Consider the following 26,253-nt stretch of genomic DNA (forward strand, 5'->3'; position numbering starts at 1 on the left):
TAATTACACCATGTGAAAGTACACGAAATTCTAGCCTATTTCAAAAAACATTGCACAAAAAAAGGAGCAAAAATGAGCAAGATATGACCATTTGAAGTTGAACTCCAAAATCAAAAAGCTCAATGAGAGGGGCCTACAATTTTTTTTTTTAAATGATGATGTCATCAAATGATGGGCCTAACTTTGATGCCCGTCTGGCTATCAAAAAACTTCACCCCCTGTGTGGCATCCGTACCGTACAGACATGCTGATGTGGCACTGTGTGATGGGTGGTGAGCTGGTGTACGGATGTTGACTGCAGGCCAGTGGCTGCTTGCCACATGGTAGGCATGGGTCCGCCAATTTTAGTACCTTGCCGAAGCATTGGGGGGAGCCACTGTCAGGGTCGATGTCGGCAGTGAAAGGAGCCGCCACTGGGAGACAAGTTGCATCGGTGATGCGGAAGCTGCAGCCGGAGGTGGACGACGCGATGGGAAACACAGACTGGAGGAGGTAAAGCAACATGAGGCCAGAGAAAGATCGCCACCAACGGAGGAAGCCACAAGCTGGGGAGGCATCGGAAGTCCGGGGGATGGTGGGAGGATGAGGTATGAATGATAGCGGCACGGTCGATGAGGGTAGCCAGTGGTGTACAGCTTGCAGAGACCAGAGGTCATAGGGGGGGGAGGGGTCTAAAGACCACCCAAAAACAAGATTTTTTTTTTTTTTCTGGAAAATATAAAAAAAAATTTGAAATTCGTACAATAATAGCAAAATTGGCAAAAAAAAAATTTCTCACCAAAATAAGCCGACTTTATAACCAAAATTCATGGAAATGGCCACCTGGACACAATGACGGGGTTGGATCTAGTTTAGGATCCCTCCAAAAGATGCTTCTCCTCAGATCTACCTCTTGATGTTGCAATAATGCCTCTTCAAGACGAATCAATGATGCTCTAATGGCTCTGATATCATGTGAGATTTTGCCAAGATCAAGAGCTCAATGAAAAGTACAATAGAGACAAAATATAGGACAAGAATAAACTATATTCTCATCAATAGATAAATGATCAATTGTTCCAATTACATACAATAAGATGAGCCTGCTTATATAGGCAAGGCTAGGGATATGTGAGCACACAAACATGACATGTGGCTCAATAAGAAACAAGGGTAGGTAGGAAATAGGTGTGGGTAGGTAGGAGAAACAATATAATAGTCCACATGAGGTGGATCACCCACTGAATGTGGAGTGTAACAACAAGATCAACACCATAAAAGGTGGAAATTCTCCTACACACACTATCCCAATGTGGCACAAACACCCAAGTGTCTCATACCCAAACTACTATGATATGCTTTTCCTAAGTAAACTTAAGTAAGTGTAACAATATCCAAGATAAATAATTATTTACACCAATAGTCTAGATGAACCTATTATATTATCCGCAATGTCATCAATTTATTTTTGTGTCTTTTTTATCTCCTCATCAATGTCCTTAGTCAAACAGTGAGGTTTACATGCTTCCCTATATAACTCCTTATACTCCAAAATTGTAGAATTGAGTACCAGTAAAAGTGTATCCAAGTGATCGGTACATTTCGTTATGGTGTTTTCAAAGAATGTGTTTTTCTCTTTTTCAACTCTCTCCTTAATAGTATCCTCATTCACCTTATCTATGGTTATTACATTATTAGCACTGAATTTGGACAACGTGTCCAATTTCCCTAAAGAATCATTAATGTGATCTATCTTGCAATTAGGTGCAATCTGTTAGGGTTCCCATAGATATTGAGAGGGGGGGGTGGATCAGTATCTGACCGATAGTCAAATTTTCTTAAGTTAAAACATATAGAACATAAAGTAGCAGTGTACTAGTATGCAGGAATTAATGTAATAAACAGAATCAAAAACATCCACATGAAAAGAACACCATAACACAAGATGTTTAACAAGGAAACCTAGTGTGGGAAAAACCTCGGTGGGATTTGTGACCCACAATATTCACTTACTGGCCAATAAGAGAATATTACTTACAATAGGGGCCTGCACATGCAGGAAGGCCAATTGCCTAGAGCACACTGCTCAGTGAGAAGTCACACTGACTTACAATGAGGATTATACTAATCCAATGATCTGTACTACTTTATATTAGCATCTCCAATGCCAAATTCAGTACCGGTTCTTGCTCCGTTCTTTACATATACCCTTGGCCTATAATTTGCACATTAGGTCTGCCTAATAATTTTCTTTATGCTCGCTTACTTACCTTACAATTGTCTACAATGATCTTCTTTATATACAAGTCATATTACAATTTGCCAAGTCGTCTTACAATAATAAACAAAATATTACATATCAAAAAAATCCTATCGGCCTCTGTGCCGGTATACATCTTTTTCTTCTGTGCCAGTGCCGGTGCCAGTGTAGAGTGATCTTGTTGATGTCGGTGCACTGTCTTACTTGAATAATGCTTTGCCGATATGATGTCTTGCCGGTGCCATAGGATTGCAAGGTTGCCATCAATGACAAAACCTTCAATCACACACAATGTCTCATTGGAGTGCCCATATGCCAACAATCTCCCCCTTTGGCATTGATGGTAACACTCATAAGAAATTTCAAAAGGTGTCCAAAAATGTGTAGACCAAAAAATTTACCAAAAATATGAGGGGCTCCCCCTGAGCATATGATTCCTATCTTTGAATTTTCTCATCCTACTATTCCCCCTTTGGCATCAATGACAAAGGTTGTCAAGATGTTAGTAGAGTTTGTAGTTATACCGGTCCATATTCTCAACCTTGTAGTTGGGTAGTTATTATCTAAAAAAGATCACCCAAAATTAAGTTTATACTATCCATAAACTTTTTGCTATCTTTTATTGTTGTTTCAGTCCTCTTCACAGTGTCGGTGAGATGCTGCAATTGTTCTGCCGGTGTTTTACTTCCCGGTGTTAATGCCTCTGAGATTTCCTTCCGTAGAGATGCTAGATAGTCCAATCTTGGACTCAGTTTAGATCTCAAGTGTTTTGCCTTATTTATTATTGTCTCTTTCTCTTTCTCATGTTTAAGTAATTCTACCTCAAAATTTGCTAACTTATCTTCAAAAATAGATAGTGAATCTAGTGAGTTGACAAAATTGTCTGCAAGCTTGTTTATCTCTTCCTGTGTCTTGCTTATTTTCTTGTCTATATCTACAGTCAGGAAGTTTGTTTTGCATGTGTCTTTGTACAGGTTTTTGTACTCTTTTAACAAACTACACAATTCCAGTAGAAGTGTGTCAAAGTCTTTGTTACAATTCTTAATTTCTTCCCCAAAGAATTTCTATTTCTCCTTTCTACAATTTCCTTTACAGATTCTACCTATAGATAGGAATTCGGAAACCATCAAAGCAATAAACAAATTAGACTAGCTCAATCACGAAAACTATATTGCAATGATAACAATCCTAAAAACATTCAATAGAGACATGAAAACAAGACATTCAAATCAAATGCAAACCATCGCAAATGCAAATGTCTCCTCCAGAATTCTCCATTGTCCTTCTTTCTCCTTCAAATTGCTTTGTTTGTGGATCTCACCTACAAATGCAAAGGTATAGCATGAAAGAAAGATTGACAAGACGAGATGACAGCGTAAGGATACTAGAAGCATGATTGATTGATCGGATCCTTTGATTGAAGAAATTCATCCAATTTATAGACAAATTGGAGAGATGACAAGATTAGCATGAAGAGATTTGAAAGGAAATTTCAAATCAAGAATGACAAATATGACAAATTATGACAAGATTGACATGCAAAATTGACAAAATTGCTATGCAAAATTGATTGATTGACAAATTATGACAAATTATGACAAGATTGAAATGTCATTCCCATGAAATTAGGGGGAATATTAGAAAAATAAGAGAAAATAGAAAATTAGGAATTAGGAGAAATTAGTAAATTGGAAAATTAGGTAAATTAATTAATAATTTTTCATTCATTAATTAATTTACAAAAAGAGGGAGGAATTAATTAGCCAATTAAATAAATATTTAATTGTGACAAGAAGACTTAGGATAAATAAATAAATTATTTAACCTAGAGGGAAAATGACAAACAAGATTAAATGAATAAATCATAAAACCCTAGAAGATGAATTAAAAATGCAAGGACGACAATTAGGTCTTGTCAAAAGATAATTGATGTAGGGTTGATTTGATCATGATTTTGATTGACAAAGGACCAATGCTGATAAATGATTGAGATTGATAAAGAGATCAAATTGATAGGTGCCAATCGACATGATTGAAGAGGACAAGGATCGATGACAAATTGATCGCAAAATGACAAGATTGACAAGTTGATAAGGATCGATGATGAATCGATCGCAAGATGACAAGATTGACAAGAGGACAAGGATTGACCAAAATCATGACTAAAGATTGTTATCAACAAGACCAAATTCAAAAGTGATAAACATGTGGAATGCAGAAGAAGGATTTGATCATTATTTTGACTGACAAAGGACCAATGCTGATGAATGATTTGATTGACAAATGCACCAATTGATGAGGAAAAATGACTAATTGATCCAAATTGATACGATTGAAAGGACAACGATCGATGACAAATCGATCACAAAATTGATGAGATTGACAAGAGGACAACAATTGATGACGAATCGATCACAAAATGACAAGATTGATAAGGATAAGGATCAATGAAAAATCGATCACAAAATGACAAGATTGACAAGGATGAGGATCGACCAAAATCATGACTGGAGATTGTTATCGACAAGACCTAATTCGAAAGTGACAAAAATGAGGAATGTAGAAGAAGGATTCTATGCTCACAAATGATAAAGACCAAGTGCGCAACATAGAAGAAATGTTAATGCGATGCAAAAACCCTAAAATAAGGCAATGCGCAAATGTTAAAGTATGACTCTGCAAGCATTGACCATTTTTAGATGTCTACATTTTACCCCTCTTTGAGACAATGCGATTTTAAGCATTGTTTCAAAGAACAATAATGAAAATGCCCCAGACAATAACAATGACATATGCATACCCCCTCGAGGAATTGGCCGGAAACATCCAGAAAAGAGGCCAATTGATCAATAAGAATGATAGAAAATGATAGGATCAAATGGATGAAATGGATTGCCAAGACTGATGGAAGAAATGTTAGTAAGAAGAATTTAGACAGAGGACAGTTAGAGATGAAGGAAAACTTGCTTTCACAAATGCACATAAGTAGGTGAGAACCTTTATTTATTGTAGCAAAGCAGATGCAGAGCATCATGGCATTGAAGGCCAGAGCTGGAATGCAACCCCTTTTTGCAAAAGATAGACACATCACACACAAGGAATGAGTGAAGCATCCTAGGGTGCATACATCAAGGGTCAAGGTATGTGCAGTGTTCACAAAGTGAACGTACTTATCATAGACACCCAATGATATATTTGCCCCAGTTTGTGACAAACATTCCACAAACAGCAAACACAACAAAAAAGGAAAGGGACCATGAACCATCCCAATCACTCTAAATCACTCAGTGACATCATCGAGTAACATAGGAACATGATCAAAGCCAAAGATAAATCAGTAAAAAGATAAGACGCACAAATTCAACCAAGTCAAACAAATAGTCTGATCGTCATTGTCAAAAGTGTAAAACAAGAATGATCATGTTGTCTGGTTTCAGGGAATGCGGTACCCCATCGAAGACAGGACATAGTCTGGTTTTGAGTCTACCACACCCTGCATAAGACCCATGATAATAGTGACAAGGACAAATGATATTGATATTGATTGATTGATATGACAATTTTGATCAGTTTGAATGTCTGGTTTGATTGAAAAGTTCATCTGTTAATACATGATTTCATGAAAGCACAATGTTGTAACATGTTATCTGTTTGTTGTCTACACAAATGTTTGATCGATTGTCGTTGGATGTATGCTCAGTGATCTGTCTATGCACAAAGGAGATATTTATGGACAAAATGAAAAATGCTTGTTTTTGGATTTGAATGTTTTGAAAAAAAATTTGTTTTGTTTTTTCAAGTTTTTACAATTTTTTTTGTTCATTTTTTTTAGGACTTTATGTGATTTTTTGGATTTTTTCAGGACATTATTTGATTTTTAGGGATTTTGACAGGACATTATATGATTTTTTAAGGATTATTTCAAGACATTTTTTTTTTTTTTTGGATTATTTCAGGACATTTTTCAATTTTTATGATTTTTGCCCCCAGTGTCTAGCAAGGCAAGGAATATGATAGGTGAATAAATAGGCTTTCTGAAATGATGGTGGATAGAGGGAAGACAAAGGCTTTTTATCATGGAGACAATATAGATGCAATTTTCAAGGGCTATTGCTTGATGGGACAAGAGACTGGATATGATAATGTAAAGCAAGAACATGGCATGAGGGACATGTCAAGAGGTTTTTGAAACCATGTTTAAATTTTGCGTCCTTATGTCAGATCAAGATCAAAGAGTGTATGGATAGGATAAGAAAGACCAAGAATGGATAAGGGACATGGACTGAAGGGCGGGATAGGTTAAGGGATAGTGGCAGAAAGGATGTAATAAGCAAATGGATAAAGACCAAAAGCTATGATGGACTAAAAGCTGCAAACAAGATGCATGATGCTCATGATGATCCTCAGCATTGTCAAGATCAAAGGTGGAAAAGGGAAATTGGACATGAGGGACAATAGGATATGAAGGGTAATGATAGGGTATGATAGGATAATGAAGGGCAATAGGATATGAAGGACAAAACCTGCCCCCAAGTATGACGTGCAAGAAGCTCATGGATTACGCATGATGCTTGTTTGCCAGGTTTTGATCACGGTACTTGCCCAAGGCACCTAGTTGCCAGGTTTTCACCAGTGGATGAATTATTTTTGCTTTACTTTTTTTTTCTTTTTCTTTTTTCTTTTTTCACTTTTTTTTGTATTTTGACTTTTTCAATAGAAGATGGACACATGATAGGGGATGGAAGGACTCAAACATTTTTTATTTATTTTTGGATAGTAGCCTTAAAAAAAAAAATGGACCATGACCTTTAAAAGTATGCTCAAAGATGTTGGTAAGATAAGGACATGGAAAATAAGATGAAACTAAGGCAAGGATTTATGCAAAGGATTGGATCAAAAGGATCGAAGGATGGAAAATATGCATTGGATAATGGATAGGGTATTGGAAGAACTGGGCTTCAGTGGATGGAAATGAAGGCAAGATCAACATTGGCACACACCTTGAGGGGTGATGGACTGATGGAGGAAAGATGGATTTCAGATTCTGAGATTTGGATGGAGGAATAGCTTGGGATTTTGGGACATAAGGGCCCAAAATGGAAGAAGGAGGTGATGGAGGAATAGCAATTTTGGTTGCCAAGTTGGATGTTTCTTTAGACTTTTGTGCTTCAAGGAGCCACTTAGGGATCCACATGGTTTTTGATTTTTCATGCTTTTGTGTTTCCTTGGAGTGCATTGCTTGCACAAGGGATTTAGGAACCCATATAGATTTTGACTTTTGTTTTTGAGCAATGGGCCTTTGTGGCCTTTTGGATATTTCTTTTTCTTTATAGATCATATTGTTCTTTGTTTTGACATGTCGATTATATTGGACATGTTGATCCTTGAATACATGTGGATTTCTAGACTTATGACGTTTATACTTGGCATCCAAATTTCTTGGAGGGAGAAAGGATTGCATGGATGGATATGAATGAAATGGATTTCTTTTGGATTGATGAAATTTACTTAAGGATGTGTGCCTTTGTTGACCTTGCATAGAGGACAAAGGGATATAAGGACCTAAGATGGATGGAAGGGATGATGGGGAAGGTGTATGTTTTGATTTTGATGGAGGAATACCAACATCTTGAGAGTGAGTTGTGTAGACATGACCCTTAAGATCTTCTTTCATATTGAGGAGTTCTTTCTTATGGATATCTACTCCTTTGCCTTTATGAATATCTTGACTTGTAGGATACTCTTTTATTTGGGAAGAAGATGCGAGTCCATTATGAGGTGGATATGATATGAGAGAAATAATGAGATCTTGGAGTGGATCGGATTGCACCAAATTGGAAGAACCCAATATGCATGTCAAGGGTTCATGAACATCTTGCACTGACACGTTAGAATCATGAGGGGGACTAGGATTGTGTAGTGGACATGGTTCAATGACAGGCTCTTCAAGAGATGGAATGGGAGAAATAATGGGATCATCAAAAGAAATGCTATCTTGGAGTGTATATGGAGTATTAAGACAAGGAGATGGAGGAACAAAAGAATCTTGTGGAGGATTTAAAGGAATAATTTGATCTTGACAAGGAGGAAGATCATTGGAATCCCCTTCAAAGGTATGTTTCTCTTGATGTTCAATGGGATCATTGGAAAGGATGGAAGGTATATTTGGAATGTCAATGGGATTTGAAAGGACACTTTTTTCATGAAATGGAAGGGGATCATTTGGGATTGGATTTACTGGGATATCTTGATCTTGCTCAGGGAATGGAGTGTCAATAGGACTTTGAATAGGATGGACAAGATTAGGGGAATCATCGTGAGTGTCTGGGAACATGGAGTCCTAGTCAACAGTTGGATGGGATGATAAGGTTTCAGAATCTTGATCTTGATCTTTTTCAAGACATGTTTCTTCATGCTCTAAATTATCCTCTTGACATGGGGTTGGACTTTGGATATGCATGGGGGATTCTGACAAGGGATCAATGTTTTGGCATGAAGGAAATGCACTTTTAACATTTGTGATGGATTTTGGCAAGGAATCAATGCTTGAACATGAGGAAGAGGGACTTCTAATGGGGTCCTCTAAAATAGGTAATGGCAATAAAGTGCATGGTGGCATTGGGTCTTGTATTTCTGAAACATGATAAGGATGTGCATCATGAATTGGATTATCTTGGCAATCAATTATGGATAGCTCTTGGATAATTTCATCCTTGGGTGTATTGTTTGATGAGGACAATATGGAAGGTTCCTATGAAACTTCTAAAGGTGTAGGGATAGATGCCACTGGAGAGTCAATTTGTTTGTGGGGGGATGAGGCATTGCTAGACATAAGTGTATTATCTTGATCTTCTTCAAAGAACTCACTTGGTAGGTTCCTTAAGAGCCTTGCAATAAAGCCACCTTTCTTTTGAGGTTTTGACATGGTTATATCTGGAATTTGAACTTGTTTGGCAAGAATTTGGTCTTGGTTTGATGTCATGTTTTGATTTTGAACTAGATGTTGCTCAAATTGGTTTGACATGTTCAAAATTTGGCTTGGTGTGTGCTGCAACCTTTGTATTTGAATGTTTGGTTGTAGTTGTTGACATTGATATGTTGATTGAACTTGTTGATATTCCACCATTGGTTGAACTATTTGTGGACATTGTATAGTTGGTTGGACATATTGTTGAAATTGGACCATTGGTTGTGTTGGTTGTATATGTTGGAACTATTGAACAATTGGTTGTGATGGTTGAAAATTTGATTAATAGTAAACACCTTCTTTTTCTTGTTGTGGAGGCACATAATGTTGTTGTCTCTTTTCTTGAATTTGTTTCATCATCTCTATTTGTGAGAGGAGAGCTGGTATGTCTGATCGTTCAATAAGAGATCTTATATCAATTGGCTCAATCTTTGGCTTTCGACCTAGAAACTTTTTAAACATTTTGGACATTTGTGATCTATTCTTCTTAATGTTTTCACTCTTTGTTCCAATATCTCCTTTTCTTGAGCTAGTTTCTCCTCTAGTTTTTGTATTTGGATATTTACATCATCATGATAAGTTTGATCCAAGTTCTGAGACATGTAGAGATTGGATTGACATGATTGATTTCTTAATTGTGATGACATGGCTTCGTAAGAAGTTTGAGACCTCATTTAAACAAACATGTCACTATGCAATGCAACTAATGGGATTGACAAATGCAACCTAAAAGGATGACAATGCAACTAAATGTTTTTGTTGTTTTTGAATTTTTGGAATGCAAACCTAAAGACTCAACCTTGGGAAGTTGAAATGAAGTCAAGACCTTAAAGGACAAAGGACCAAATGACAATAAGACAAATTGACAATGTCTCACCTATATGCTTGGATACTAAGCTAGGTTTGACAAAAATGATATTAATGAAAGGACAAATTTTAGACAAGGTCAAGACTTCCTAACAACAACTTAGGGTATCATCCAAAGTGTTTGATTTTTTTAAGTTTGACAAACCCAATTTTTGAGACTAAATGAAAGAAGGCAATGATTATGACAATGACTTAGGATATGACATGAAAATGATCTAAGGATATGATATGGCAAGATGAAGCCAAGACAAGATGACAATACAATGATAAGGATATGCGAAGACCAATGACTTGGAATATGCAAAATGCAACCTAGGCAAGACCTAATGGAAATCTATCTTGGATATGACAATGAAATACAAACTTAGGGAAATGATTTTAAAACCTAAGTGCAAAATGAGGACACTTTCAATTAAAAGGACTAAAATGAAAGGAGATGACAATATGTCCTAGGACCTAATTTGGACTATGCAAAACCTAGCCTAAAGTGACATGAATTTGGAAACAAAGACATTTAATGTGTTGACGACCATGTTCAAATGTTGGATGAATACTTAGACAAACTTGGAACTTTGTTTGGATTGTGTTTTGAGTTGAATGTTGTTGTTTTTGAAAAATCCAAGTTGATTATGAGCACTTTTTGAAAGTTTGTTTTTAATTTAACCTTTGACAATCATGGAAGACAAAATGTTTGTTTGACTTTGACTCAAGACAATCAAGCACATTTACAACAAATCCTATGGCTGGCAAGGACAATATCTGTTGAATCCTCTAACGAAATACAACACTTAGCTAGATAGCTAGACGCTTGGTAGCACTGGCTCCCCCTTACAGTGCACTCACTTCTCGGGCATACCAAGCTTTGAGTTCAAGGGGCATCACTTCCCAAGAACTTGCTATCTCTAACTAAGGAGTACATGAGAGGTGTCTTTGGCATGCACATATCACAATGCCTGAGCCAAAAAATAGAAGGATTTTGGCCTCTAAAAACAAGAGATTCTAGTAAGGGCTTCTGTTTGGGTGGGGTATTGATCCGGCGAATAAATCATCGCAATACCATTCCAGCACCTATTGTCTACAACTTTCATTGCATCCACAGTTATTTAGAGTGGTTCAGAAGAGCTTGGTTTTAGCATGTCACAACTTAGGGTCATTCCCTCTCACCAATGCCTGTGCGAAGTGCCAGGCAAATCGGGAGGCAGACCCAATTCTAAGGGTTAAAACATGCAATCAAACTAAAAGCAAACAAAGCATGCATGGTGTTCATTAACCTTTAAGAAATTAAATGTGCAACTACTGTGAAAATCACATGCAAGATGTTTTAATAAAAGTCTTTGACCACATCCTGCATAAGATTTGTTAGTAGTTTCATTCTTAGTCTGTGTCACACACAATGCCAAGGTGCTGCATAGAGAATCAGTACCAAAGAAAACTGGAATATAAGAACAGAATGCAAAAAAAAGTAATTTGCAAGTAAAAACACTGGTTTCACCTCTGTTTCTAGCCTTACATAGGTGCAGAATGCCTTGACACAGGCACAAAATGCCTTGACATAGGCACATATCCCTTTGACACAGGCACAGAATGCCTTGACACAGGCACAAATCCCTCCTACACAAGCACAGAAGTGCCCAGAAAGACTTGAGTTGCCCTATTTCTTGGGTTTTCACCTGCAAATCAGCTCAAAAGGCACTCAAAACATAGTTAAATGGTTAGTTCACGTCAGGTTCACCAATTAATGTAGATAGGAATTCAGAAACCATCAAAGCAATAAACAAATTAGACTAGCTCAATCACGAAAACTATATTGCAATGATAATAATCCTAAAAACATTCAATACAGACATGAAAACAAGACATTCAAATCAAATGCAAACCATCGCAAACGCAAATGTCTCCTCCAGAATTCTCCATTGTCCTTCTTTCTCCTTCAAATTGCTTTGTTTGTGGATCTCACCTACAAATGCAAAGGTATAGCATGAAAGCAAGATTGACAAGACGAGATGACAACATAAGGATACTAGAAGCATGATTGATTGATCAGATCCTTTGATTGAAGAAATTCATCCAATTTATAGACAATTTGGAGAGATGACGAGATTAGCATGAAGAGATTTGAAAGGAAATTTCAAATCAAGAATGACAAATATGACAAATTATGACAAGATTGACATGCAAAATTGATTGATTGACAAATTATGACAAAATTGACAAAATTGCTATGCAAAATTGATTGATTGACAAATTATGACAAGATTGAAATGTCATTCCCATGAAATTAGGGGAAATATTAGAAAAATAGGAGAAAATAGAAAATTAGGAATTAGGAGAAATTAGTAAATTGGAAAATTAGGTAAATTAATTAATAATTTTTCATTCATTAATTAATTTACAAAAAGAGGGAGGAATTAATTAGCCAATTAAATAAATATTTAATTGTGACAAGAAGACTTAGGATAAATAAATAAATTATTTAACCTAGAGGGAAAATGACAAACAAGATTAAATGAATAAATCATAAAACCCTAGAAGATGAATTAGAAATGCAAGGATGACAATTAGGTCTTGACAAAAGATAATTGATGTAGGGTCGATTTGATCATGATTTTGATTGACAAAGGACCAATGTTGATAAATGATTGAGATTGATAAAGAGATCAAATTGATAGGTGCCAATCGACATGATTGAAGAGGACAAGGATCGATGATGAATCGATCACAAAATGACAAGATTGACAAGTTGATAAGGATCGATGACGAATCGATCACAAGATGACAAGATTGACAAAAGGACAAGGATTGACCAAAATCATGACTGAAGATTGTTATCGAAAAGACCAAATTCGAAAGTGATAAACATGAGGAATGCAGAAGAAGGACTCGATGCTCACAAATGATAAAGACCAAGTGCGCAACATAGAAGAAATGTTAATGCAATGCAAAAAGCCTAAAATAAGGCAATGCGCAAATGTTAAAGTATGACTCCGCAAGTGTTGACCATTTTTAGATGTCTACACTACCTTTATTTTCTCAATATTTCCAGAAATGTATTTACATAATGTATCCAACTGTCCTAAATAATCTTTATTATCTATATTACAATCAAGAGCGGCTATCTTCAAAATTGGTATTGAATCATCTATTGCTTTGTAAGCTTGTGAACTATAGTCAGTTATTTTCTTGATGGATCCAAGTAATACCTCAGTCACATTTGTTGACTTTGATGGTGACCCAACAAAATGAGTACTGATGGAAGTGACCATGCTTGTATTGACCTCCGGCAGGTCAGTTTGTGTTTGCATTTCCTTTAGCACTGGTTTTCTTGCTTCATTGCTTACCGGTGGCATCTGTTTTGGAGCCTTTAGCTCTGTCGGTTTCTCTATTTGTGCTTCAGATTCCATCTTTTTCCCTGTATCCGCTGCTAGTTTCTTTGTATTTCCTATTATCTAAGGCTCTTTAGCCATATCTGATTTTTCACTTGGGTCTTTATCAACTGTTATGTTGATCTTTTGGGTATCAACATTTACAGTGAATAGGACTTCAAGATTTGTATTTCTATCCTCTGCATCCATGCTTTCAGCTACAGGTTGGTTTTCAGGGATTGCAATTTTTACAGGTGGAGGTAGGTTATCTTTAACCTTTATGCTTGGAGGTCCACCAATTTTCCCTTTCCCTTTGTCCTTATCCTTCTGATATGCCTTAATAGGCTTGGGATTCCTATATTCTTCTTGTTTCTCTTTTTCAACCAAAAATATGTCCCAACCATATTCTGTTTCCTCTGAAACCTCTATAACTCTACCTACCATCAGTGAAATATGTCAGTGTGCAGTGGAAAAAACTGTCTGGTTGGCCTGAGCTATCAGATCATCAATTTCTTTTAGGGAGTTTACTAGATATACAACAAGTATTTTTTCTATTTTTATTTTCTTGTTCAGTTCAATTACTCCTTGCCTTCTGGCCTCAAGTCTTTTGTATAAGTCATCAGGAATTTCATTTATGACTTCCATCAAAAACTTTTTAAACATGTTCATGTGTAGTATTACACTCTCCTCAACTTGCCCTTTCTCATCAGCCGATAGGGTGTCACAACTTTTCCCTATGTTCTTCAGTTTTCCTTCCTCTGTGATCTCATTTAACAAAATGTCTAGAGGTGCCAAGTTAGTTTTTGCCTTTTTCTTAGGGGTCAGCTTCTTTTTGGGTGTGACCTTTCTGACCAGAGATCTCACAACTTGTTGCTTTTTCCTTGTCCTTCTAGGTGAAGGAGTGGTTTCCGGTGAGGGATCTATTTTCCTAACAACTCTTTTAAAGGTTGCTGGCATGTCTCCTTATGAAGAAGTACCTACCAGTGATAGATGAGCTTCAGGTTGTGGGGTTGCCAACTCATCTTCAGTTATTCCAGTTTTCTTTAATACATCTTCCTTAATGGCTTTTTCTTGTCTAGATCCTTTTCTCACAAAAGCTTCTACCTTCTTTACTCTTTTCTTGGACTGTATTTGTTTTTCTATTGTTTCAGCACTACCAAATGCTTCCTCCTTAGGTTCATTAGGGGCTTCCAGAAGTGCTTTGGCATAAGTTTCAACTATGTGGTCATCTATTTCATAGCCCATTTTTGTTACCCAGATTGTCCTAGGGATGACTGCTTCCATCCATATTTCATCCTTTTTGATAACAAAGCATATATCATCTTTGTATTTATCTACAATTTCCTGAGATAACCTTGTCCTTTTCTTCATTTTCATCTTTAGTGCTTGGAAAAAGTCATGAATGTTGTTTTCCTTATTCTCACCCATGGTATTGAACAGTTCTATCAGTTGCTTTCCTACCGGTATGTCATATCCGAATTCTTTATATCCTATACTGGGAACTTGTTTTGTTATATGAAGCATTAGACACACTAACAAATTTCCAAATCTGAAGGTTCCTTTCTTATCCTTCTTTATCTTTCCAAGGTTGTCTATCAGTTCATCCTTTAGCCATTCACAGATGTCAATTTTTGCATTGCTGGTTATCATGTCATAAGCACTCTTAATGAATAAACTTGAAACTAAGTTGAGTCTATTGGCATGAGTGGCTTTGTAACCTAATATCATGCTTATGAATCTCTCATTTGTATCCTTTACATCATTAACCCTTAAAGATATTTTATCAAATGTTGCACCTATTAGGTCTATGACTAAATCATTTGAAACTTTCTTGTTTTTGTCTGGTCTTTTACCGGTGGCCGGTAACCCTGTGACAACCTTTACCCCTTGCTTGGTGATCTTATGAATTGCATCTAACTAGAAAAATTCTCCATGAACTCTGCTTAACACTATCCTAATCACATCCTTAGGAAATTTAGGAATACTAAGGATTTCTGTGAATCCTAGGGTTTCAATGATTTTGTGTTCAACTTTGATATTGTCGGTATCATCACATAGCTTGATTTTGTACATGGTTTTGATTTCCTCATCTCCTAGCTCTTCAATATTGCAGTGAATATACATTCTAGGGTCTTCAGCATATACAACACCTTTAGGGATTTCAGAGAATGCACCTAAGGTATCATCCTTCTTTGCTATTTCGGGGACCAACTGAAATACAAGCCTAGGTCTTTTAATTACCTCCACAACAGTAGGGTTCACTATGTATTCAATTACAGAGGTGGATGCCATGATAAAATACCTTTTTCTATCTTGGATGGATGATTGCTTGGAGTGTGCTTGCTTCTTGCTCGAAATGCCTTAGCTCAGAAATCTTCACACTCTCTAAAAGTTTGAAACCATGGTGAAATGAAATGGAGCCAAAACCTTATTTTATAAAGTCTTTTTTGCTACCTACCATATTAATTGCATGCCGGTTATGTATTCACTTAACTTTATTTGTTGGTAATAAGTGATTTTCAACTTCTTTTCTCTAACCGAGGGAATAATAGCATGTTTCATTAGATTGTCAAACCCTCAAGACAATTTTCTTCAATTAGATGAAGAACTTCCTACCAGTGGAGCACTGCTCTGTCCTGCCGGTGGAGCATCACATTGTCCTGCCGATGGAGCATTTATTGGTTCTACCGGTGGAGGAGTATTCCCAATACTTAGATCAGCTTTTTTAATCCATTTCTTTGAGAATTCTTGCTTAACCTCTTCAACTTTTTCTTTACCTTTCAAGCTAGCACTTTTGTTATCTACCGGTGTACCTTTACTTCTACAAAATTTAGCAATATGCCCAGTCTTGTTACATACATAACAAGTTACATTATTTTTCTGAATAGATTTCCCATAACCTATGTCGGTTTGTGTTCTGCATTGATTTGATAGATGTCCAAATCTTCCACAAACATAACATCTTACATTCATTCTACAGTTTTCAGAGTTATGACCAACTTTGTTGCATTTGGAGCATTGACCGGTGAGAGGATTGATATTCTGATAATTCCTAGATCTACATTCATTTGCCCTATGACCATATTTATTACAGTTAAAGAATTTTCCATTAAATTTATAAGTATTAGGTGGTCTTACCGGTTTGCTGTGATCTTGAATATTTGTGGTACCGGTTCTCCAACTTCAAATCCAATTCCAAAAGTGTCACCTTTGGGTTTTTGATTCTTCAATAAGGTACCAAGTTCTTCTGAGCTTTTCTTGAATTTTTCTTGATGTTGATTTGCAGTTTCCAATTCCCTTTCCAAGATTTCTTTTTGTCTCATTAGTTCATTTGAATCATTCTGAGTATGCATCAGATTTGTCTTCGACATGTCATTTTCATAGCTAAGTCTTATGTTTTCATTTGCTACATCACTTAGTCTTCTAGTCAATTCTTCTTCATTCTTCTTTATGTCCTCAATCTCTTTGCAAAATCTCATAGTCATATCCTGCATTTCATTTTTTGTTGTCATGATCTCTTGTTTCAACTTTCTTATCATGTCATTAAGTGATTCCTTTTCATCATTCTCATTTTGCAATTTTTCACAAAGTTCTCTTCTCTTATTTCTTGTAATAGTAAGATTTTCTTGAAGTGCCTGAATGATATCCTGGGCTACTCTTAAATCATCTTCTAATTTGATATTTTTCAACTTCTCTGCATCATAGTCAGTAAGAGCTCCTTCCAGTTGCTTCATCAGATTTTCCATCTTTACCGGTGTCAAGATATTCCTCAAGCTGTTAGGCTTCTAAAAATAGAGGACCAAGCTCTGATACCAATTGTTAGGGTTCCCACAGATACTGAGAGGGGGGGGTGAATCAGTATCTGACCGGTAGTCAAATTTTCTTAAGTTAAAACATACAGAACATAAATTACCAGTGTACTGGTATGCAAGAATTAATGTAATAAACATAATAAAAGACATCCACATGAAAAGAACACCATAACACAAGATGTTTAACGAGGAAACCCAGTGTGGGAAAAACCTCGGTGGGATTTGTGACCCACAATATTCACTTACTGGCCAATAAGAGAATATTACTTACAATAGGGGCTTGCACATGCAGGAAGGCCAATTGCCTAGAGTACACTGCTCAGTGAGAAGTCACACTAACTTACAATGAGGATTATACTAATCCAATGATCTGTACTACTTTATAATAGCATCTCTAATGCCAGATTCAGTACCGGTTCTTGCTTTGTTCTTTACATATACCCTTGGCCTAGAATTCGCACATTAGGTCTGCCTAATAATTTTCTTTATGCTCACTTACTTACCTTACAATTGTCTACAATTATCTTCTTTATATACAAGAGTCATTTTACAATTTGCCAAGTCAGCTTACAATAATAAACAAATTATTACATATCAAAAAAATCCTGTTGGCCTCTGTGCCAGTATACATATTTTCTTCTGTGTTGGTGTAGAGTGATCTTGTTGATGCCAGTGCACTGTCTTGCTTGAATAATGCTTTGTCGGTATGATGTCTTGTTGGTGCCATAGGATTGCAAGGTTACCATCAATGACAAAACCTTCAATCACACACAATGTCTCATTGGAGTGTCCATATGCCAACACAATCATCTTCAGAATAGGTAATAGGTAATGTGTTATCAATTGTCTTAAATGCTAAGGCATTGCAATTAGTAATCCTTTTAATTGAATCTAAAAGTACCTCTATAATATTAGTGGGTCTAAATTGACCTTTAGATGTGCTTGGTTTTTCTTTAGGTTTCTTTTCAATAAATTTCTGATCAATCACCTTCATTATATCCTCTTTATTTCCATCAGATGCATCAACTTTACTTATCTTTTCTTCCGGTGGATATATCTATGTTTGTACCTCTACCTTTAATGGTTTCTTGGTCTGATTAGGCTTCTCTGCAATTGCTAGTGTCACAGACTCAACATGAACTTTTGCCTCAAATTGATTCTCTATCAGTACCACTGCCGGTTGCTCAGATTCTTGTGGCCTTGTGCTAGTTGTCTTATCCTCTGTAGGTTTTTAAGTCTCTAGTTTCTTTGTTTGAGCTGGTATCTTAGTGTTCTGAGAATCAACAATTTGTGCCAGTTTCTCTAAAATATTATTGTCCTCAACACTATCTTCCTTAACCTATGTAGTTTTTTGTCCACAACAATGTTTACCTCCTAAGTATCTACATTCATTGTAAAAAGTATCTCAAATTCTGGATTAGTGTCATCATGTGTTATACCTTTAGTAGCTATATCCAGTGGATTAGCTATATGAACTAGTGATGAAGGTGCTAAAGGAGGGGTGTCCTGAGTTGGTGGAGGGATGTTATCTGTTATCTTTATAGAGGGTTCACCACCTACTTTACATTTCCCTTGTCCTTTTGATATACATTGAATGTCTTTTCCATTTTTGGTCGGCTTCTTTCCTCTTGCTTTTCCTTCTCTACAAAGAATATGTCCCATTTATCTGTAGTCTCATTTTCACTTTCCTTAACCCTTCCAGCCATTAGGCTCACTTGTTGGTGTCCACTAACAAATACTAACCGATTAACTTCAGAGATAATATCATCTATCTCTTCCTTAGAATTTACTAGATGTATAGCCAAGAGTTCTTCAACTTTCAATTTCTTGTCCAATTCCATCATAGATAGCCTTTTAGCTTCTAATCTCATGTATAAATTATTTGGTAACTCATCAATCACTTCTATCAAAACTTTCTTGTAAATGTCCAAGTGTAAAATAATGCTTTCTTCAATTGTGTTTTTGTCAAAATCATTGGAAGAATTATACCATTTATTCACATTAGACATATTACCTTCCTCTATAATCTCATTTAGTAGATCATTCAGTGTGGGGGTAACCGATGCCTATTTCTTCTTAGGTGTAAGCTTCTTCTTCAGTTCCCTAATTGCTTGTTGCTTCTTCCTTAGTGTCCTAGTTTTCTTAGGTGAAGGAGAGGGTACTGGTGAGGGTTTTCTCTTCCTTTCTACTCTCTTAAATTCAATAGCCTTACCACTGTCAGTATCAGAGGATGTTACAACTGGTGAAACATGTGCTTCAAGTTGCAATCCTTCAAGCTCACTTGTTGATATACCACTGATATTCATGACATTTTCTATGATTTCTTTGACCTTCTTGGAGGCATCTTTGATAAAATTTTCTCTTCTTTTTGTCCTCGTTTGCATAGATATATTACTCTCAATAGTTTCTGCATTTTTGAAGAATTTTTCAGATGGCTCCCTTGGTGCATCAAGTAGAGATTTAGCATATGTCTCTAGAATAGATAGGTCTACTTCATAACCCATCTTAGTAACCCAAATATTTCTAGGGCTTAGTGCTTCCATCCGAGTTTCATCTCTCTTAATGAAAAATATATTTCCTTATCATACTTATCAGTTATCCTCTATGGTAGTCTCTCTCTTATGCTCATCTTTGTTTGAAATGTTTTGAAGTAGTCTATGATGTTATTAACACTGTCAGTGCCCATACTGGTGAAATCTTTTTGTATCTGTCTTCCTATCGGGATGTCATAACCAAAATCTTTGTGACCTATATCGAGTATCTCTTTGGCAAAGTATAGCATCAGGCATACTAGTAGGTTTCCAAAATAGAAAGTACATTTCTTGTCTCCCTTAATCTTCTTCAAATTTTCAATTAATCCATCTTAGCATTATTGTTCACCATCTCATATGCACTATGAATACAAAGACTAGAAACAAAATTCAGTCTATTTGCATGAGTTTCTTTGTATCCTAGTACCATACTCACATATCTCACATTTATACCCTTAACATCATTCACTCTACGTGACCTGTTATCAGATGTGGCTCCGGTTAAATCCATAACTCCCTTGTTAGGTATTTTCTTGGTTTTATTAGGCCTACTACCGGTTGAAGGTAAACCAGTAACTACCTTAATTGCTTCCCTAGTTATCTTGCAAATTGACTCTAACCACATGAACTCTCCATGGACTCTGCTCAATACAAGTCTAACAACTTCCTTTGGAAATTTGGGAATGTTCAGAATCTCTACAAAACCTAAGTCTTCCATAATTTTATGTTCAGGTTTAATCACACCATTTCCATCGATAATAACCTCATTGAATATTTTCTTTAGATCCTTAGTCCCTAGGTTTTCTATGTTACAATGTATGTAGATTCTAGGGTCTTCTGCAAATTCTACACCTTTCAAAATTTTTGAAAAAGATCTGACAGAATCATCCTATTTTGCAATCTCAGGGATAATCTTAAACATGGGTCTAGGGCATTTGACATTTTCCACAATGATAGGTTTTACAGTAAACTCCAGAATAGAAGATGAGGAAACCATTTCAAAAGATAAATACGTCTTAACCGAAATTTTGAATTCCTGAAAAACACTTTGCAACTTCACCTTAGAATGCCTTTGCTAAGTTTCATGCTCTCTGATTGTTTGAATGCTCGGTGAGTTCGAAATGAGGGTTTTCCAAAAAGGTTCTTTAAAACTGCAATAAATGCTCATCAGTTAAGTGAAAACTTAACACATCTGCTGGTAAAGAAGAAATGTATCTTCTCACCATCAACCGAGGGTAGAATACATGATTTTCAACTTGTTGCAATACCCCCTAAGGATTATTCCTCAGTTAGATGAAGAATCTCCTGTCAGTGGAGGATTACTCTGTTCTACCGGTGTAGAGATAGTTTCATCATTTTTCTAATCACATCACTCTTGTTAATCCATTATTTTGAAAATTCTTGCTTTACTTCATCTACTTTTTCTTTGCCCTTCAAACTAGGTCCTTTATTGTTCGTCGGTATGGTCTTGCTTCTACAAAATTTTGCAATATGTCCAATCTTGTTGCATGCATAACAAGTTACATTATTCCTCTGAATAGCCTTTCCATATCCTTGACCGGTTTGTGATTTGCATTGATTAGATAAATGCCCAAATCTTCCTCAAACATAGCATTTTACATTCATTCTGCAATTTTCTGAATTATGACCAACTTTGTTGCATTTGGAACATTGACCGGTGGGTGAGTTTATATTCTGATTATTTCTAAATCTACACTGATTTTCTCTATGACCATATTTGTTGTAATTAAAACATTTCCCATTGAATTTATAAGCATTAGGTTGTCTTACTAGATTGTTTTGATCTTTATTATTTATAGTACCGGAACTTTCTCCATGTTCAAATACAAGTCCATTTGTATCTCCATCAGGTTTTTCTCTTTTAAGCATGTCATCAAGTTCTTCTGAACTTTTCTTGAATTTGTCTTTGTGTTTGTTTGTAGTAACCAACTCATTTTCTAGAATTCCAACTTGTCTCACAAGCTCATCTTTATCATGTTGCATGTGAATCAGATCTATCTTTAGCATATCATTTTCATGACCAAGTCTCGGATTTTCATTTCCTGTATCATTAAGTCTCCTAGTCAAGTCTTCTTCATTCTTCTTTCTATCTTCGATATCCTTACATAACCTCATAGTCATATCTTGCATTTCATTCTTCTTTATTACTATTTTCTTGTCTCAGCTTATTTGTAATGTCTCTAAGAGTTTCCTTTTCATCATCATCATTCTACATCTTCTCATGAAGTTCCTTTCTCTTATTTTGTGCTATAACAAAGTTCTCCTGAAGTCCTTTAATGAATTCCTGTGCAATCCTCAGATCATCTTCAAGTTTGATATTCTTCAATTTTTCTGCATCAAAATATTCAAAATCTCCTTCCAACTATTTTCTTAAGCTATCCATCTATACCGGTGTCAGAATATCCCTCAAGCTGTTATGATTTTGCAAATATAGGACCAGGCTCTGATACCAATTGTTAGATTCAATGGCAGTCCCAAAGACACTGAGAGGGGGGGGTGAATCAATGTCCAACCACTTAGCAAAATATTCATACTTATTTATAACTTTGCAACCCAACACAATGTACCAGTAAATAAGAATTATTGCAGTAAATAGAAATAATAGAGACAACATAGAAACACACCATAACACAAGATATTTAACGAGGAAATCCAGTGTGGAAAAAAACTTAGTGGGATTTGTGACCCACAATATATACTCACTAGCCAATGAATAAATACTACTTACAATAAGGAGCCTGCACATGCAGGGAGGCCAACAGCCTAGAGCTCACTGCTCAATCAAGAGTCACACTGACTACAAAATGGATAACTAAATCCAATACAATGTACTACTCAAAACAACATCTGTAATGCCAGGTTTAGTACCGGTTTAAGCTCAGATAGATACCTCATCCAAAAACATTCCCTGTCACTAAACAATTATTCTCTACCATACATATCACATCCTGTGTCACAATATGACCTATAAGATCTCGTACATATATGAGTCTTTTACAATATACCATGTTAGCTTACAAAAGATAATTATATTACAATAAACAAATGTTCATCCCATGACGGTGGAGGTGCTGGTATGATTTGTTGATGATGTAATATGAATGTCGGTGTAAGTTCCTATCGGTGTAGATGTCTGTTAGTGTATGAAGTTTTTTATGCTGGGCATGTAGAAACCAAATGCCAGTGAGTTTCTAGTTGGTTGCCATCAATGACAACATCAACTATTCTCATAAGAGTGTAGAATGCCAACAGGATCAACTTGGCCTTCCATCAAATATGTTGGTCCAACTACTCAGTCCATTTACTGACAACATTAAACTTCTGTGTATACAAGTTCCAACCTTCAATTCTTCCTTTTGCTTTCTTGCTTTGCCTTGTCGGTGGTCCTGCTTTACTAGTAGATGATGCATTTCATGTGTACTGGTAACATACCTTTCTGTCTGCTTACATACATATGGATTGACATCATCATATCTTACTTCTCCCATTCTTGTCACCACTACTTGCTCACCAGTGACAATACCATACTAGTTGACATCAATGACAACCTAATGCCAACAATGCCAACAAATGAGAGGGGAAAGCCTCCTTATATACTTTCCCATCATAAAAACATGCTAATTTCCCTACATAGGGTGACATGAAGATATATTTCTTGCTCAAATTTTATAATCCAAGAGGGATTCAAAAAAGGGCCCAATTAAGGAGGACCAAAGCCTAGCCCCCTAGTCCCAGTGAGGACCAAAGCACCATGCCCTAGTCCTACCTTATTTTGGGGTTAGAACAAGGGGCCCTATAGTGTATGAAATACAAATAAGGCCATTTTTTCATGATGGAAGCATAATTAGGTCTTAATTTAAGCATTGGGAGATTAACAATAAGGTGAGGGCCCAAAATATGGACTAAATTGTAAGGGAGTATAATTTAGGATGCTACACCACCGGATATTCCACATAAAGAAAATTGTTGAACTAGAGAAGAGAGGTACCAAGAAATAAGTTTAGAGCATTATAATAAACACAAAAAAAGCACCACCTAAAGGTGATTTGAAAACAAATGTAACCCATTCCATTAGAGTAGAGGCTAATAAAATAAATTCATCTATTTGGTTGTTTCAATGTAAAGCTTTTTTTTCTAATTCTTTTTCATCTACAGAGGTTTCTATGCATAGTATATTTTCTGGTGTGTAATAGTCATCTTTTGCTAAAGACTTGAAAGAGAAACCCATCTTCAATATAGAGCTCAAGAATCAATTGTTTCAAATCCAATCCCAGGTGGTTGCTATTGCCAAAGACCACCACAGATTTCCTCTAACAACTATGAAATTTATTATGGAGGAGCTTGCACTTGATACACTTGGAGAAAAGTGATTTCCATCTTTCTGTAACACACACTATGCACTTGTATTATTCACTTACTAACAACTTATATTCATCCTGAATCCATGCTATCTGATAAGGCTTAGAGTGTTTCAATCTCTCCAATTTCAACTTATTCACCATCTCTTCTTAAACAAGATTATTTGAACTACCATTATCAATAACAACTTTACAACACTTACCAAATACCTTACATATGGTCTTGAATAGATTCTTCCTCTGCAAGGGCTCTTCATCTCCTCTGGTATGACACAAAGCTCTCCTCATTACCAACAGTTCTCCATCTTTTGGTTTATTGTCTGATCCAGTGGGGTTTTATTCCACCATTACTGCTCTTCTAGTAATGTATGTCTTCTTACACTTGAATGCATGATGTTCTTCTCCTCCACACTTAAAGTAGGTTCCTCTAAATGTCCTCTTGTCTTGTCTTCCAAAGTCTTGATTCTAGAAACCATTCAATTCTCTTTGATAAAAATTTTTATCATCCTTCTGGTATGAATTACCTTCTTTCCTCACTTCCATGTCCTTTCTCTAATTTGTACAAGTTCCTCTTCCTCTAGTAAACCTTCCACATCTACCTCTTTGTCTCTACTCATGTCTTTTGTTTAAATTCTCTTATGCCTTTAGAACATACTGGTAAGTCTCCTCAACACTCTCCAAATTGATCATGCTCAATTCATCTTGTATAAAGATCTGCAATCCATTCAAATATCTTGCAACTTGTTCAAATTCATCTTCAACATATCCGGATATGATATTCAACTTGTAAAATGCTACGGTGTACTCCTTCACACTAGATTCCTTCTATCTCAAATTCTAGAACTTCCGGAATAGATCCACTTGATAACTCATCGGCACAAACTTTGATTTCAACTTAGAAATCATTTGATCCCATGTCTTAATCTTCTCTTTACCTCTTCTTTCTCTATCAACTTGCAAATTCTCCCACCAAAGAGATGCATGACCTTTCAATTGGGTACAAGCATATCTCACCTTCCTCTCTTCTACAGTGTTTTCAAAATCAAAATACTTCTCATATCTAAGATCCCCTACTCAAAACCCTCAAAAACATTTCCTCATCCAGATCAACTGTCGGTAGGTTTTCTTGTTCTATTGGGGCTTCTTCTCCTTCATCTTTACTTACATCTTCAATATGTCGGCCTCTCCTCTAGGCTGTATCCACAACTTCTAACCGGGCTGATATTCCTCACAATAGGGTATGCATTCCCACGCACTCCACCATTCCTAGGTCCTCTTCACACCATCATTCACACTAGTCCTCTACAGCTGTAGGTCAGATCTACAATCTACCACCCTACAACAAAATTTCATGACACGCAACCTCTAGAACAAAACTTCGCTCTAATACTAGCTGAAGCAATCACCGGTGAGGAGGGACCTCAAAGAGATCAATCTAGACTAGTCCTCAAGAGTAAACACAATGAAAACACAAAGATATGATGGAGGCAATGTAGAAAAGATTGATTTATTGTATAAAATTTTTATTACATCCAACTTGTAACAACATGGTTACAACATACCAACTCACAAGCCTGGTAGAATAGGTCACAATCGGGACCTTGAATCTTATAATCTATCTTATACACATAGTCTAGCTACCTAATTCTCTCCCCATCACATTCTAATGTATAATTATAAATATATATCGATCCAAAAGATCTAGTCGACCCAAAAAGGGATCAAAACCTGAAGAACAAGACCTAACATGCAAAATAAAGAAGCTCAACCTCTGTCAAGAGATTACTCCAGAAAATCCAAAGGATGAAACATAGATCGCAGGAAAAGGTTGACCACATGCTAAGGAACATGGGAATTAAATCCCAAGGCTCTACAAGCTTTAGAATAGGTTCCAGTAGATCATTAGAATAGGTCTCAAGTAACCAATAACAAAGGAACAACCGGTAACAGGAAACTGTCATGGAAACTGGTAGCGATATCTTGCTAGAAAATGATCCAAATGCAATGTGGTCTGGAAGTAAGAAAGATGATCAAGTCTTCAAGTAGAATCCAACTCCACAGGATTCGGTGAGCCAAAACTGGGACACACAAAAAGG

The sequence above is a fragment of the Cryptomeria japonica genome, chromosome 5 (assembly GCF_030272615.1).
Source record: "Cryptomeria japonica chromosome 5, Sugi_1.0, whole genome shotgun sequence".
NCBI lineage: Eukaryota > Viridiplantae > Streptophyta > Pinopsida > Cupressales > Cupressaceae > Cryptomeria > Cryptomeria japonica.